Source organism: Nothobranchius furzeri, chromosome 12, assembly GCF_043380555.1.
Source record: "Nothobranchius furzeri strain GRZ-AD chromosome 12, NfurGRZ-RIMD1, whole genome shotgun sequence".
In the NCBI taxonomy this organism is placed as follows: domain Eukaryota; kingdom Metazoa; phylum Chordata; class Actinopteri; order Cyprinodontiformes; family Nothobranchiidae; genus Nothobranchius; species Nothobranchius furzeri.
The window spans coordinates 55649554-55662755 of NC_091752.1; positions in this window are offsets into that span (position 1 = coordinate 55649554).

Here is a 13202-nt window from a genome sequence, read left to right on the forward strand (position 1 = left end):
GGAATGGGATTTCCGTTCCGGATCAAAGGGAATGTTCTGGAAACTCAAATCTCTCCTGGTTGGACATCGCTGTAATTCTGTCAAGGGAAAAAAGGAAATGGTTTTGCGCATCTTTTTTTTTTTTAAATGTGGACTTTACTGAGCGTATAAACAGGTTTTATGTGTGAGGAGCATAAAATCATCCACACACTGGAGCACAAAATCCAATAAGTGAGCTGGAAACATGCAGAAAAAGGAAAATACAAAAGCATGCATCAAACCTTTGGAAGATCAAAACGTGATCCAAAAATGCATTTGAGGAAATATAGAAAAATAGGGCTTAAAAAAATCACAGTTTAAAACAACTGGGAAAAAAAGACAATAAAATCACAATAAATGTAAAGATCAGCCTTTCATAAAGAAATGCGCATCAGTCAAACATTTTCATGACATAAGTTAACGTTATTTTGAAAAATTATAGTCAGTTTTAGACAAGCACGTTTTAGTGAAAAAAATCATAAGAGATCTTTGAGTACTGAGAGGTTTTGTTGTAAGCCTCAGCTACAACGGCACCAAATTTGAGCTAAATATCTGTAATATTGACTGAGTTATTGTTATCTTTCTTTTTGCTAATGCTAGCTAGCCATGGTAGCCATCTTGAACAAGGTTGACTCCAAAAGCTGTTGGTTGTGCAAAGACTTTGTTGAAGTTTATTTGAAAATACACCTGGTGGTTCATTTGTTAATTTTATAACACACACACACACACACACACGCGCGCACGCACGCACACGCACGCACGCACACGCACACACACACACACACACACACACACATTTTAAAATTTATTTTTCATCCTCCTTTTGCTTTTGGGCAGTAATCAGAATAATACTCTTAAATAAATAATACAATGAAGAAGAGGGCTGTGCAGTGGTTAGAGCTGTTGCCTTGCAGCTAGAAGGTCCTGGGTTCGCTTCCCAGCCTGGGATCTTTCTGCATGGAGTTTGCATGTTCTCCCTGTGCATGTGTGGGTTCTCTCCGGGTACTCCGGCTTCCTCCCACAGTCCAAAAACATGACTGTTAGGTTGATTGGTCTGTCCAAATTGTCCTTAGGTGTGAGAGAGTGTGTGTGTGTGTGTGTGAGTGTGTGATTGTTTGTCCTGTGTGTCTCTGTGTTGCCCTGCGATGGACTGGTTCTCTGTCCAGGGTGCACCCTGCCTGATTGCCCATTGACCGCTGGAGATAGGCACCAGCCCAGCCCCCCCCCCCCCCCCCCCCCCCCCCCCCCCCGCGACCCTACATGGACAAAGCGGGTTCAGACAATGGATGGATGGATGGACAATGTGTCATGACTCCCATCCTTCATCCTCCTCTGCCTCCTCATTTAACCTTTATTCAGCTCACCTGGGCCCTTCACCAAGCTCCTGACAAGCCCTGTTTTCCCTGGCAACCACAATCAACTCCATTCCTCTCACCTGTTCCTGTCATCAGCTTCATCCTGACTCCTCAGCTCATTCCACACACCTGCTTCCCCTGCTATAAAAGAACCAACCAGCTATCCAGTCTCTGCCAGATTATTGAAAGCCTTTGCCAGTAAATTCTCCAGCTGTCCACCCTGCCTGACCTCAGCCTCCGGACCTTGTTTTTCGCTCCTGACCCCTGCCTTGTATTCTGCCTGCCATTTCGACCTTCGCCTGTCTCTGACTCTGTCTCCAGCCTCGCCCACCTCTGGTAACTCCACAAAAAAATAAAAGATTATTTTTTAAAATACTTTTACTGTGTTTGGCGTCATTACGGGTCTTCTGAGTTCTGTTCGTGACAGAATAATCTGGCCAAAAGTCTGACCCGACGCCGACACAATCCTTGGGAGTTTTTTTTTTTTTTTCTAAACCTGTCCATCCAGCAGAATCCTGGACTACACCAACGACTCTCCACTACAGATACTGTGGAGACCCAGAGACTTGACGGACTTATATCGAAGCCTGCGCTCGCTATTTGGACCTGGCTTCCTCGGATCATGAGAGTCTCTTTCATGATGTCTAATCTGGGTGGTGACGCCCTGGTGTGGGCGATGGACTATATTTCTGTGCGTCCATCCAGATCGGTGTCCTTCTGGAAGTTTGCCAGGCATCTGCAGGAGACCTTTGGCCGTTGCTCATCTCCTGTTCATGTCTCCGATTCCACACCCCCAGGACATCAGGTCACCTCGTCCATATCCACTCTGTCTGTCCCGAGTCATCAGTACTCTCCTGATCCCATCAGATCCGGTTTTCTTTCCCCTGTTCCTGTATTCGCCATCACTACCTCCACCCGACGACAACACCGGAAACGTCGCCAGCAACCCCCGTCCAAACACCACCCGCCCGCACCTCATCCTGCTCCAGCTTTGGTCCCGGAGGACGCACCGCGGTCCTGGAGGATGCATCACATCCTGCTCAGCCCGTTCTGTCATGACTTCCATCCTTCACCCTCCTCTGCCTCCTCATTTAAACTTTATTCAGCTCACCTGGTCCCTTCACCAAGCTCCTGACAAGCCCTGTTTTCCCTGGCAACCACATTCAACTCCATTCTTCTCACCTGTTCCTGTCATCAGCTTCATCCACTTCACCTGCTCCTGACTCCTCAGCTCATCTCACACACCTGCTTCCCCTGCTATAAAAGAACCAACCAGCTATCCAGTCTCTGCCAGATTATTGAAAGCCTTTGCCAGTAAATTCTCCAGCCATCCACCCTGCCTGACCTCAGCCTCCGGACCTCGTTTTTCGCTCCTGACCCCTTCTGCCTGCCATTTCGGCCTTCGCCTGTCTCCAACTCTGTCTCCAGCCTCGCCCACCTCTGGTAACTCCACAAAAAAATAAAAGATTATTTTTAAATACTTTTACTGTGTTTGGCGTCACTACGGGTCTTCTGAGTTCTGTTCGTGACACAATGAAGAAGAAGAAATGATCTTCTACATAGTGCCTCTCTAGACAAAAATCAAGAGGCACTTCACAAAAACAAAACTAAAAAATATTTTTAAAAATACAAAATTTGGAAGAGTAAGAAATTGGGGGGGGGGGGGGGGGGTGAGGTACAGAAACGAGAAAATTCATAAGAAAGTTAATCAGTGGAACCCAGGAAAGGCATAATTGGTAGAAATAGCTGAATGAGGAGAGGGTAATAAAGAATTAACCTGAAGGTCACGCAAAAGCCAGCCCGAACAGATGAGTTTTCAGTGAGTCCACTGATCTCAGGCTCAGGGGGAGATGTGATGGAGTGGAGTTGTTTGTTAGGACCTTAATGCAGGTGAGAACAGTCACAGGAAGCAGTCTGTTGTCAACATAGCTTATTTGTTGTGAGAAGATCTAAAATAAAAATGTAAAAAGTAGAATTTTCTACAGAACATTAAAAATCTCAGATCCAAAATATTCTTAGTGAACGTATGACGGCTACCACTGAGAAAATAAACAAAGTGTGAAACCTTCTCCACTCCTGCCATTTCATTCTTCGTCCGAGTGTTTGCATGCATCTCTTGGTTTCTATCGGAGATCCAATCAGCTCAAAGCCGATAGGATCCTGCAGACAGCAGAACAAGTTTTGTCTCCAAAATCTTCAAAGGACCACGTTGATCCGTGCGACACTGTTATTGTTCCTCTCATCATCTAGAAGAGGGCTGTTTGTTTTCAGAGATGCAGATGGAGGCATATGTTTAAGAGAGGAGAAGAAGGTGCCCACATGTCTGATATGAGGCATCAAAGGTGGGTGCAGTAATCCAGAAAGAAGCTCAAATATTCTCCTCAGCTTTGAGTTTGCAGCATCAGAGGCCACGCTCAGGCGGATCAAATGGAGTTTGCAATAAATGTGCAGCCAAGGCCAGGAAACAAAATGTCAAACAGTGTCTTAAGAGTGAAAAAATATCAGATGAGTGATTTAGAAGAAAGCTCGGCCTGCAGATAGTGGGAGCCATGTGGAAAATGTTGTATGTGTGTCAGCACATGTCGACAAATGTAATGTCTCAGGAGGTTCATGGCACATTGAAGTTTTTTTCTTCTTCTACCTCTTGGTAGACTGGAACTGAATGTGGAGTAGAAAGTAATTACCTCAGTCTTTCCTCGGGTGCAGGGCCGCAGATTCTCCCCACTCCACAACCCAAGCTACACCCACCCTGTTTTTGGGACTGCTCATCCTCTCCTCACTTCCGATGATCCAGATCATCCACTGACGGATACGAAGACCTCTGATCCGGTTTCAGCTGTACTCCGGAACCCTGTAACCCCCCACAGACCCCTGATGGGTGGTCTTGATAGTCAAAATTGCTCCTTTGGTCATAGTGATTGCTAACTCCTGTGCAGAAAATCGTTCAGAGGTGCTTGAGCTCTTTAAACTCCTCAGTGATTATAAGCCAATCACAACCCTGTAATCTACATTACTGTCAGTGTTTTAGGATAACGTAGGCGTTGTGACTCCATGTCTTTTCATGTAGGATTCAACCTAAAGGGAGAAGTGACTTATTTGGCTAAAAATCAACAATTACAAAGTGATATAAAGGGAGATTACTCCTTTAAAGCACATTTAATCTCTTAAACACTGAGCTCAGATGAAATAAATCATTTGCTGTGTGGATTTGTTTGTGTGATATCTGGATCCTTGTTTTAAGGATGAGGGGGAATTCCACATTCCTCATCTGTTTTATGACCCTCAGCACTCTAATTGTGCAATACACACAAAACTCCTATGACAGCAACTCAACATTAAATCTTTTCTTTATTCGTCTTCCTCCTGATTAAAAATAATAATTACCCTCCTAGTTAAACTGGTGTTGTTGCTATATAAACATGAATTCTCCAGATTCAAAAATAAATCATTTTCATTAGAAAACGGGCTATAATCTGTGTCGATAACAGTTATTTTCTGCGTATTGGGCCCCTTCACACCTGATTGGGACCTTGCTATGTTCTCTGCAGCCTTTTAGAACGCGACTGGATTGTGGTAGATTCAGGAAACTTGCCTCCTCCAAACCTGAAAGGATTTATTTCAGCGTTTGTCTTCTGTGGAGAGTATAATGTGACGTGGATTACCAACCAGAGGAGGTCCTGATGGGACAACGGAGTTTTTTAAACTTTAAGCTAGAGCTTTAACGTTGATCTAAGTGATTGTTAATGTGACTGGTTTTATACGTGACACCACTTTGCAGATCCAAAACCACTTGTGAAGCAGGAATGTGTCCCAGGGGGCACTCTATACCTGATTTACATCTGTTAGCTGTAATGCTAGCGGTTAACATTTCAGTTCGCTGATCGTCAATAAAAAGCACAAGAAGAAGAAAAATAAGTTTGCTTTTTCTGTTTTCACCCTGGTGGAGCCTGCAAGTAAAAGTAAGAGTGATGCCAGGATCACACCAGCTGCGAAGCGCCGCAAAGTGTATCGCTCACAAAATTCGAACGCTGCCCGCTGCTCCTCTGTTCACATCAGGCAAGAATTTTTGACGAGCACTTCTGCTCACGCCGACTGCTCAATAACGGCTCTGTGTAGAAGACCACAGCCGGCAAAGAATGACGTTAAGGTCGATTGTTGCCCACCCCCTGGTTACTCCAGGTTAAAGGAATTTTTTTTTCAGCAGAGACGCTGAGGATTTGGGGAACTGCTGCCACCTACATGCCTATGAATGTGCTTGAGAACGCACCAATTATTTTTGGTGTGGACCCAAGTTTTTTATTTCCTAGATGGGTGGCAGATGATATTCCCGTCTACATGTGCACATGGCCTAAGACACAGTACCTCATGCATGGATACGGTGCAACCACGCTTAACCCAGGAAACAGTACGCTACAACCACGATGACAAACCCACCAAGATTGCTGATCTATGGTCAACAAAGAATGAGGACTGTGTCAAGATCCTGCAAAGACCATCCGTGTTCTGGCTGACTTTTAACGTAGCACCTAGGCCTTTATTCATGAAGGGGGCCTAAATAATCCAAGTGTTCCTCGACTGCACAGACATCTTTTTAAATGTTTTGCTCAGCCTTCCTGCTCTCTTCAGACCAGCGGCTCTGTTGTGTCCCCCAATAATCACAGACCTCAAAACCTAAAGTGGGACCAGATGAGTGCTGCGGGAAGAGGAGGACGGTTTGAAATAGAAGAAGTGGTCTCAGGAAACGCTCCCACAGGAAGAAAGCTCTCGGGCGACCTGTTGTGATTATCGGACCTGCATCGAGAGGGGTGTGTGGTGTGGCTCATCTTTGTGGTTTGAATAAAACCGTAAGCCTGCTTTTATTGATAAAATCATGTTTTCATTGAAGATGGTGATTATTTAGGGCAAAGGAACAATTCAGGTCAAAGTGAACCACTCAAAAATCAAAATGTTTCTTCTTGAAAATGTGAAATTAAAAAGATTATTTTTACATTGGTTGTTAGCGCACACCAAACCATCGCCCAAAGGGTAAATAAACATTTTCCTTTATTTGAGAAATTACGTCATTTTGTTGCATTCATTTAAACTTTTTATCTCAGCTGACTCAAACGAATCAACATGTCAATCCCTAAAGTGAAATATCCCATTTTAACACCTCATTTATCTACCAGCAGGTCTGTCGTTCCCCCCCCCCCCCCCCCCCTGCTGGTAGGTCACACATTTAGTACACTCCTCTCCCTCTCGGCCAAAACAACCTTCAGCTCCTAAGCTGCCAGTTTGCTTGTTTGAGTCACACACAATCTCAAATTCCTGCAAAAGTCAGACAGACCCCAAAGGGTAGAAGCCAATCTCCTGTTTCTACAGCATGAAGCAGTTTTTCACACACACACACACACACACACACACACACACACACACACACACACACACACACACACACACACACACACACACACACACACACACACACACACACGCACACGCACACACACGCACACACACACACGCCCTGCGGCCTGCAGGATCTAACAGGACAGGTGAGACTATTTTAACTGGGTGATCTCCTGAGCCGATGGACAGAAGACTTCTTTTTTTTTTTGAGTACGACAACTCTTTTCTCTCACAGTTCCAGTGACAGATTGGAATTTGAAAAACATGGGAAACTCCAGAAAGCGGGGAGACAAACTGCTGTGGTTTTACACCAGCAATTACAGCCAGTTAACACCCATCTGATGACTTTGTGTGTGTGTTTTTGTTTACAGAGACCAGGTCTGACTTGCTTGTTACAGCATCAAATTAAACCGTGAGCCATTTAATTAATCGTTTGAGCAATTTTTGCACGAGGAAAGTGTGAAAAAGAAAGAGTACCAACGTTCAGGCAGAGGTTTGGGGTCAACAACAGTAGCGCAGTGTTTCCTTCAGTCAGACGTTCAGGAACGACAACGATGGAAAGAAAGTTGTTTTTCACACACTGAGCGGAAATAGATGGTGACAGGGACACATAAAAGGCAAGGCTGAGGTTTCGGAGTTGACGTCACAGGAATCAGTGTTCAAGACGGCGAGGAGTTTCAATGAAAGGAAGCCGTATGGAGCAGCCCACAAGCATTTCGCTAAGAAACGGTCTGGGATTGAGTACCGCAAGTAGTTGGTTCAGGGTGGAACAATGGGCCTCTGCAGACGCATGCACGGATGTGTTCATGAGATCTGAGGCCGGGGCCGCTTTCACCTTAGCAGCACCTTCAGTCAGAGCTGAATCCACGTGATTAAAACACTCCCAAACTCACCTTGGAGGCATGAAATTGTATCCCCAGCTAATCACCACGACCTCCTCTTCAGCATCTAACCCCTCTCTGTCTCTCACACTCGTCATGCAGGCACAAACACATACATGCACCCCCTTCGCTCCTCCACCCTTCCCAACACACCCAGCATTGCTACGGAGCCAACCACCAGATCCAACATTTTTCACCACAGAGCCAAGGATTAGAAAAGAAGGCATTTCCCAAAAGGTCTGTGGCTTAAGTGCTGACATGATTGTCATTCACTTTAATGCCCTTTAGATTCCCTTTGACTTGATTCTGCTGCTTCAACAAAGCACAAAAACACCAAAAAAATAGTTTTTTAAAATAGTGCAAGGCTCATGTGCAGACATGCTTTCTGGAAAGGTATTAAAGTTTTTATTGTCAAGATGAAAGACGTACTGAAGATTGTTTTCAGCAGCTGACTTCTTGCAGCTGGGGAATATCTGCAGCCTTGCATCTCTATATGTTTATATCAGTCAAAGAATTAAACCTCCTGGTTTTAGCCAGTAGAGCTGGAACGAAAGCCAGTGAGCTGTTCCTCAGATATAAATTACTTCCATGTTGAACTCCGAGGCATGATGCAGGTCTGCTTTCAAGGCTGCTGAGACTGCTGCGGAAGCACCGACGTCTCTCCCCTCTGATCTTTCGCTACACTGATCCGTGATGTCTGAATAAGGCTGCAGGGCAAGTTAGAGAGCCTGCAAACCTCACTGCACCTGCGAAGGTGGAAGAACACATGGGACGAAGGGTGGGAGGAGAAGAGAAGGGGATGGTGAGATCAGAGTGATTTTGTTTGGCCTTCTACCTATCAGTCATTCTCACCGACTTTCCTCAGATAAAAGTTGGGAAGGTGGGGCTTCATCAGATGCTTTGTTCAGATCTTTTGCTTTGGTGGTCCTCACTTCCTGCGGGCCCACTCTTTTCGTATGTGAGAGGGAGTGAGAGGCATCTGTTCTTTCTTCAGACATCAAAGATGTAAACTGTGTTAAGATTTCTTTTGACTCAACCCTAAAACAAGTTCATCAGCTCCCATAAGGACAAGAATAAGCATACAATGTACATCTAACTCAAGTTCATAGATACCCCACTGGTGCTTATTTCAGACTTAAAGGTGTGGTTCATTGAAAAAAATTTTTTTTTTATGATTATTTCGGATTATAATCAGTCACTCTGAGTTTGTTATGCAGGCTGAACATGAAAATAGTCTCCTACACATATTTCCTGCATTAGCTTCTGATATAAAATTGATGGTGAAAATCTAGGATTTGATAACCCGACAGATCTACGTCACCCTGTCACTTAACATTCATGGACTCACCCATCTTGACTCGTGACGAAGAAGACTGTTTGTTGGTTTAGCGTCCAGGAAGCGTGGATTGTCTCGGCCAAACTGTTAGCATTAGAAACTCCACCCCACAGCAAAACTCCTCCGGGCTTGTGTTATTTGTGGAGATCAAACATCAAAGTTGCAAAATAAATGGAGTCAGTGGTAGAGTTGCATTGCTGTTAGCCAATCGGAGATGAGATGTCAAAATATCAGGAAGTAAGACTACGTCTGAAGCTCTCCTCTGGTCTGGCAATCTTCTAGATCCTGAAATAGCTGCACCAGGGCTGTTTGTATCCAGAGTATGACTTAAAAAGGCATTCATTCCTACTAGACACCACTGCAAATGTATTGATTAAACGAGTGAACCACACATTTAAAGCGATCATTAGGAGTTTTGTAAAAAGCTTATGAATGGATATTATCTTAGCTGTTCTTTGAATAGCCTCTGTTTGGGAAAATAAGGGTTGATTATTAACCCTAACAAGCTAAAGCCTTATTTATGCTTCTCCGTCAGCTCTGTGAGGGAGAGACGCACACACATTGATGGAGACGTTTTGTCTTCAAACGTCTCCATCATCTGGGGAGTGTTGCAAAGCAAATCCCTGCCAGGACAACAGAGGGCGCAGTGCTTTTCTGGGGTAGCCTGTCATGTATCTTACTATTGTGTTTATATTGCGTTTTTGTTTTTCAGAGACTTTTTTATATGGACATATTTGTCCCTTATTCTCCTCCACCTCTTCATGTGCTCTCCACCTCTAAACCCACGTTTCCCATCACTTATGTCCAACAATGAAATGCTAACTGCGTATCTTTACTCCTCCAGTCACGAGCGAATAAAATGTTCAATTTGTCATAGGTTTTCTGCGAGGTGTTCTTCAAGCTGTTCCATGAACTAGATATCTTCGGCTCTCTTTTTATTTTTTTGAGAGGTGAATGGCGGTGCTGCTTTTTAAATTTAAAGGAAGCAGCATCTTGACCAATCACAAGCTTGCACTCTCTGTCTCTATTGACAGATGTTTGTCCTTGCAAGCCTGTTGGCGAGCCCTTGCAATGATGGATAATGGTGTTGCGTGTCTCCGTACAGACGCAGATGGAGAAGTATGAAGCAGGCATAATGGGCTCGACACACGGGAGGCGACATCGCCTGTCCTCTATTCATTTTCAATGAGACATGCGCGACAAAGCGATAATCGGGGTCTCCCTTCTACCAAGCGAAACACAAAAAACGTGCATGTGAAATTTTGCGCTCGTGCACGTATCGTGCACAGGCGACCCAGCGACGCGATCCCAGAAAGTTGAAATATTTTCAACTTTTCATCGCTGTTGCTCGGACGAGGACCAATCAACAGAGGTTTCATTCACTGACCAATGAGCGGACAGGATACTCCGTACACCTCCGAGCAAACATGGAGGAGAAGTTGATTATTATTATGTTTTATATAGTAATTATTATGTTTATGTAGTAAACTCAGAAGTAAGATTTCACATACCTCTAGCAGCACCTTGTGAAACATCATATCTACCGCTTTATTAACTCTGAACCGCTTAAATAACCTTAATTCCCTCCAACCTGACACAGCCGAGCAAAACAACGGAAGTTTCGATTTCGCCATGGAACAGAATGCGTAGATGGCTTTGCCGCTGGCCGCTGCCGCCGATCGCCTCCATGTGACAGGTAATAAAAGCGACAGCGACAAATTTCGCTGATTGCGGTCGTTTGTCGCCTCCCGTGTGTCGAGCCCATAAGCTAGCCCACGGGGCACACATATGGAATGCTATTGTCTCAAAACAACTCCAAATGCGAACACATTTTTATAAACATTTATTTCACTGTTAGTTTCACCAGTTTGGAAGTCAGAACTTTGATTTAAGAACAATGTCTGAACTGACGTGCAGTAACTGTGTTCCAGTTCACAGTCAGAAAAGCAGTGGGGTTTGTTTAGCCTGGCCTGCTAGACTTGTCCTCTGTTTAATTCTGCACAGAGAAAGAGTCTGGTAACTCACAGGCAGAGGGCAGAGAGGCACATGAGGGGCGGGACTAGGCAGCTCAAAAATAACCAATCAGAAAAAAGAGGGAAATGCCGACTGTACCATGCAACGTTGTCGTTTTTTAGCTGTAGTCAAAAATGGCGTCTGGCAACGGAGCAAGAATCCTTTTTTTTTTTTTTTTAGAAAAAATTCTTTTAGCGCTTCTACTTTTTATGGTTTTAAAAACATTCAAGTCATTTAGAACAGAGGAAAGAGCTGCAGCGAACTCCACTTCAGTCGCCATGTTTATGAAAAACTCAGCGTTGTGGTGTGTGACGTACGCTGCTCAGCGCTGATTGGCTCGGTTAGAATTCTCACGGGGTGGGGTTATTTGAATTGGAGAGTTCCCAGACCCTTTCTTTGAGCAGAATTAAACAGAAGAGGAGCCTGGCAGGCCAGGCTAGGGTTTGCTAGTTGTTTTGCTCAGTCTATGACCAGTCTAGCTAGCTACTGTTAGCGTTACAATCCAATCCCAATGTTTTTCTCTGCATTCAAAGTCTGCAGCCACGTATTCACTAGCAGCCATTGGGCCAGAGTATCTGTGGGACAGATTTACTTAGACACAAACCAACAGAAGGTAAATGATAAATGATAAATGACCCGCACAGGTAATTACTGGAGCTTTCATGCATGAGGCAGCCATATTGGATTTTGAGGTTGGGACTGATCAGGAATCTCCAGCTTCCTGTCTGGAATTTCCAACTTATGGAATGCACAATAAACAGTTTTTCTCTCTGCAAAAAATAGGATATTAGTTATTCACAACCTTCCCACAAAAGATCTGAATTGATGTCTTTAAAAATGAGCAGCAGTTGTGGAAAATTGCAGCCATGACACGATTACGGTTAAGATGCTCCTGTTGCTGTGAGGGTTCTGCAAATAGATGATTATTCCTCATAGATTACAAAATTGGAGTGGAACATTCATTTAATGCCGGAGAAGATTTGTAATTTGGTGTAATGGCTGATACACACACCAACGGGCCTCCTGGTGATGGAAATCTGCCGGTGGTGCACAGAGATGCAGCTGCAGAAAGCACTTATGGGCTTGTAGGTTGGAAATGTCGTCTGGAGTCTGTGCATAAATATCTACACGCAACTGCGAGCACCAACTTTCTGTTGTCAACATTAACTTGTTTTCTAAACGCTGATTGTTTCTGTAATCTCACTGTTTAAAGCTAAAGCCTTCAGTGTGGCTCCAACTGGACCAATTAGCACAAGAGGAAAGAAAGTAACGTTTCAGATAAAAGTGAGGCCTGGATCTTGACCTCATTCTGACCAAGTCGAGCAACTTTCCAACAATAAGTCACTTCCAAAGCTGTGAATTCTTCATTGCCACGATTGCCTCCATTTAGAGGCTTTTACAAAAGCCGTTTGTCTTCCAAAACATATCATTATTCTATATTTGCCCGAGCTTCCACAGAGAGCTTTGTTTGAGCAGCAGGCAGAAACCACAATCACCGGCTTTAAAATGTTTCACTTCACAACTTTATATGTTCTCTGGGGAAAAATGTTTTACAGTTTAGGAGGCGTGTGTTTATTCACACACTTGTCAAGATTTAGATGAAGAGAAAGAGTGAGAGCTGTTCCTCCTGAGACGGGTAACATAATCCAGCAAGCAGGAGCTCTAAAGCTCTCTAAGTAACATTCTTATGTCTTGCTTGTTTGGTTTGTTCAGAGTTTGAAGTGAAAAACGGTACTTTAACACTGGGTCAAAATGAGTTTTTGAAATTTTTGAAGCATCTTTTGGAATTGTATGCATCATCACTGCTTTAACATCCACTCCAAAGTCAACACAAATGACATGATGCTTGAATTAAATGATCCAGCATTCCAAATCTGTGAGTGACATAAGGTAATTTAAGTTAGCAGGTGGAGATGGATGCTTTAATGAACAGAAATGGCTCACAAATAAGAAAAAATATAAAATATTAAAATAGTGAAAAACTCCTGCTAAGTTAACATTTTAGCTCACAAAAACATATAGAAAGTAACCCCTCCTTTCCACAGGAAAATGTAATAGTAGCGTTCTACCCGCAAGTTCATTCCCAGCTGCGAGTGTTTCAGACGTGAAACGTGAGGTGAAAGCGTTCCACACAGTTGATCCAGTGAGTTCACAAAACCACGAGAGAATTGCAACACCACACATTATTTCATAAGTCCACACATTAAAAGG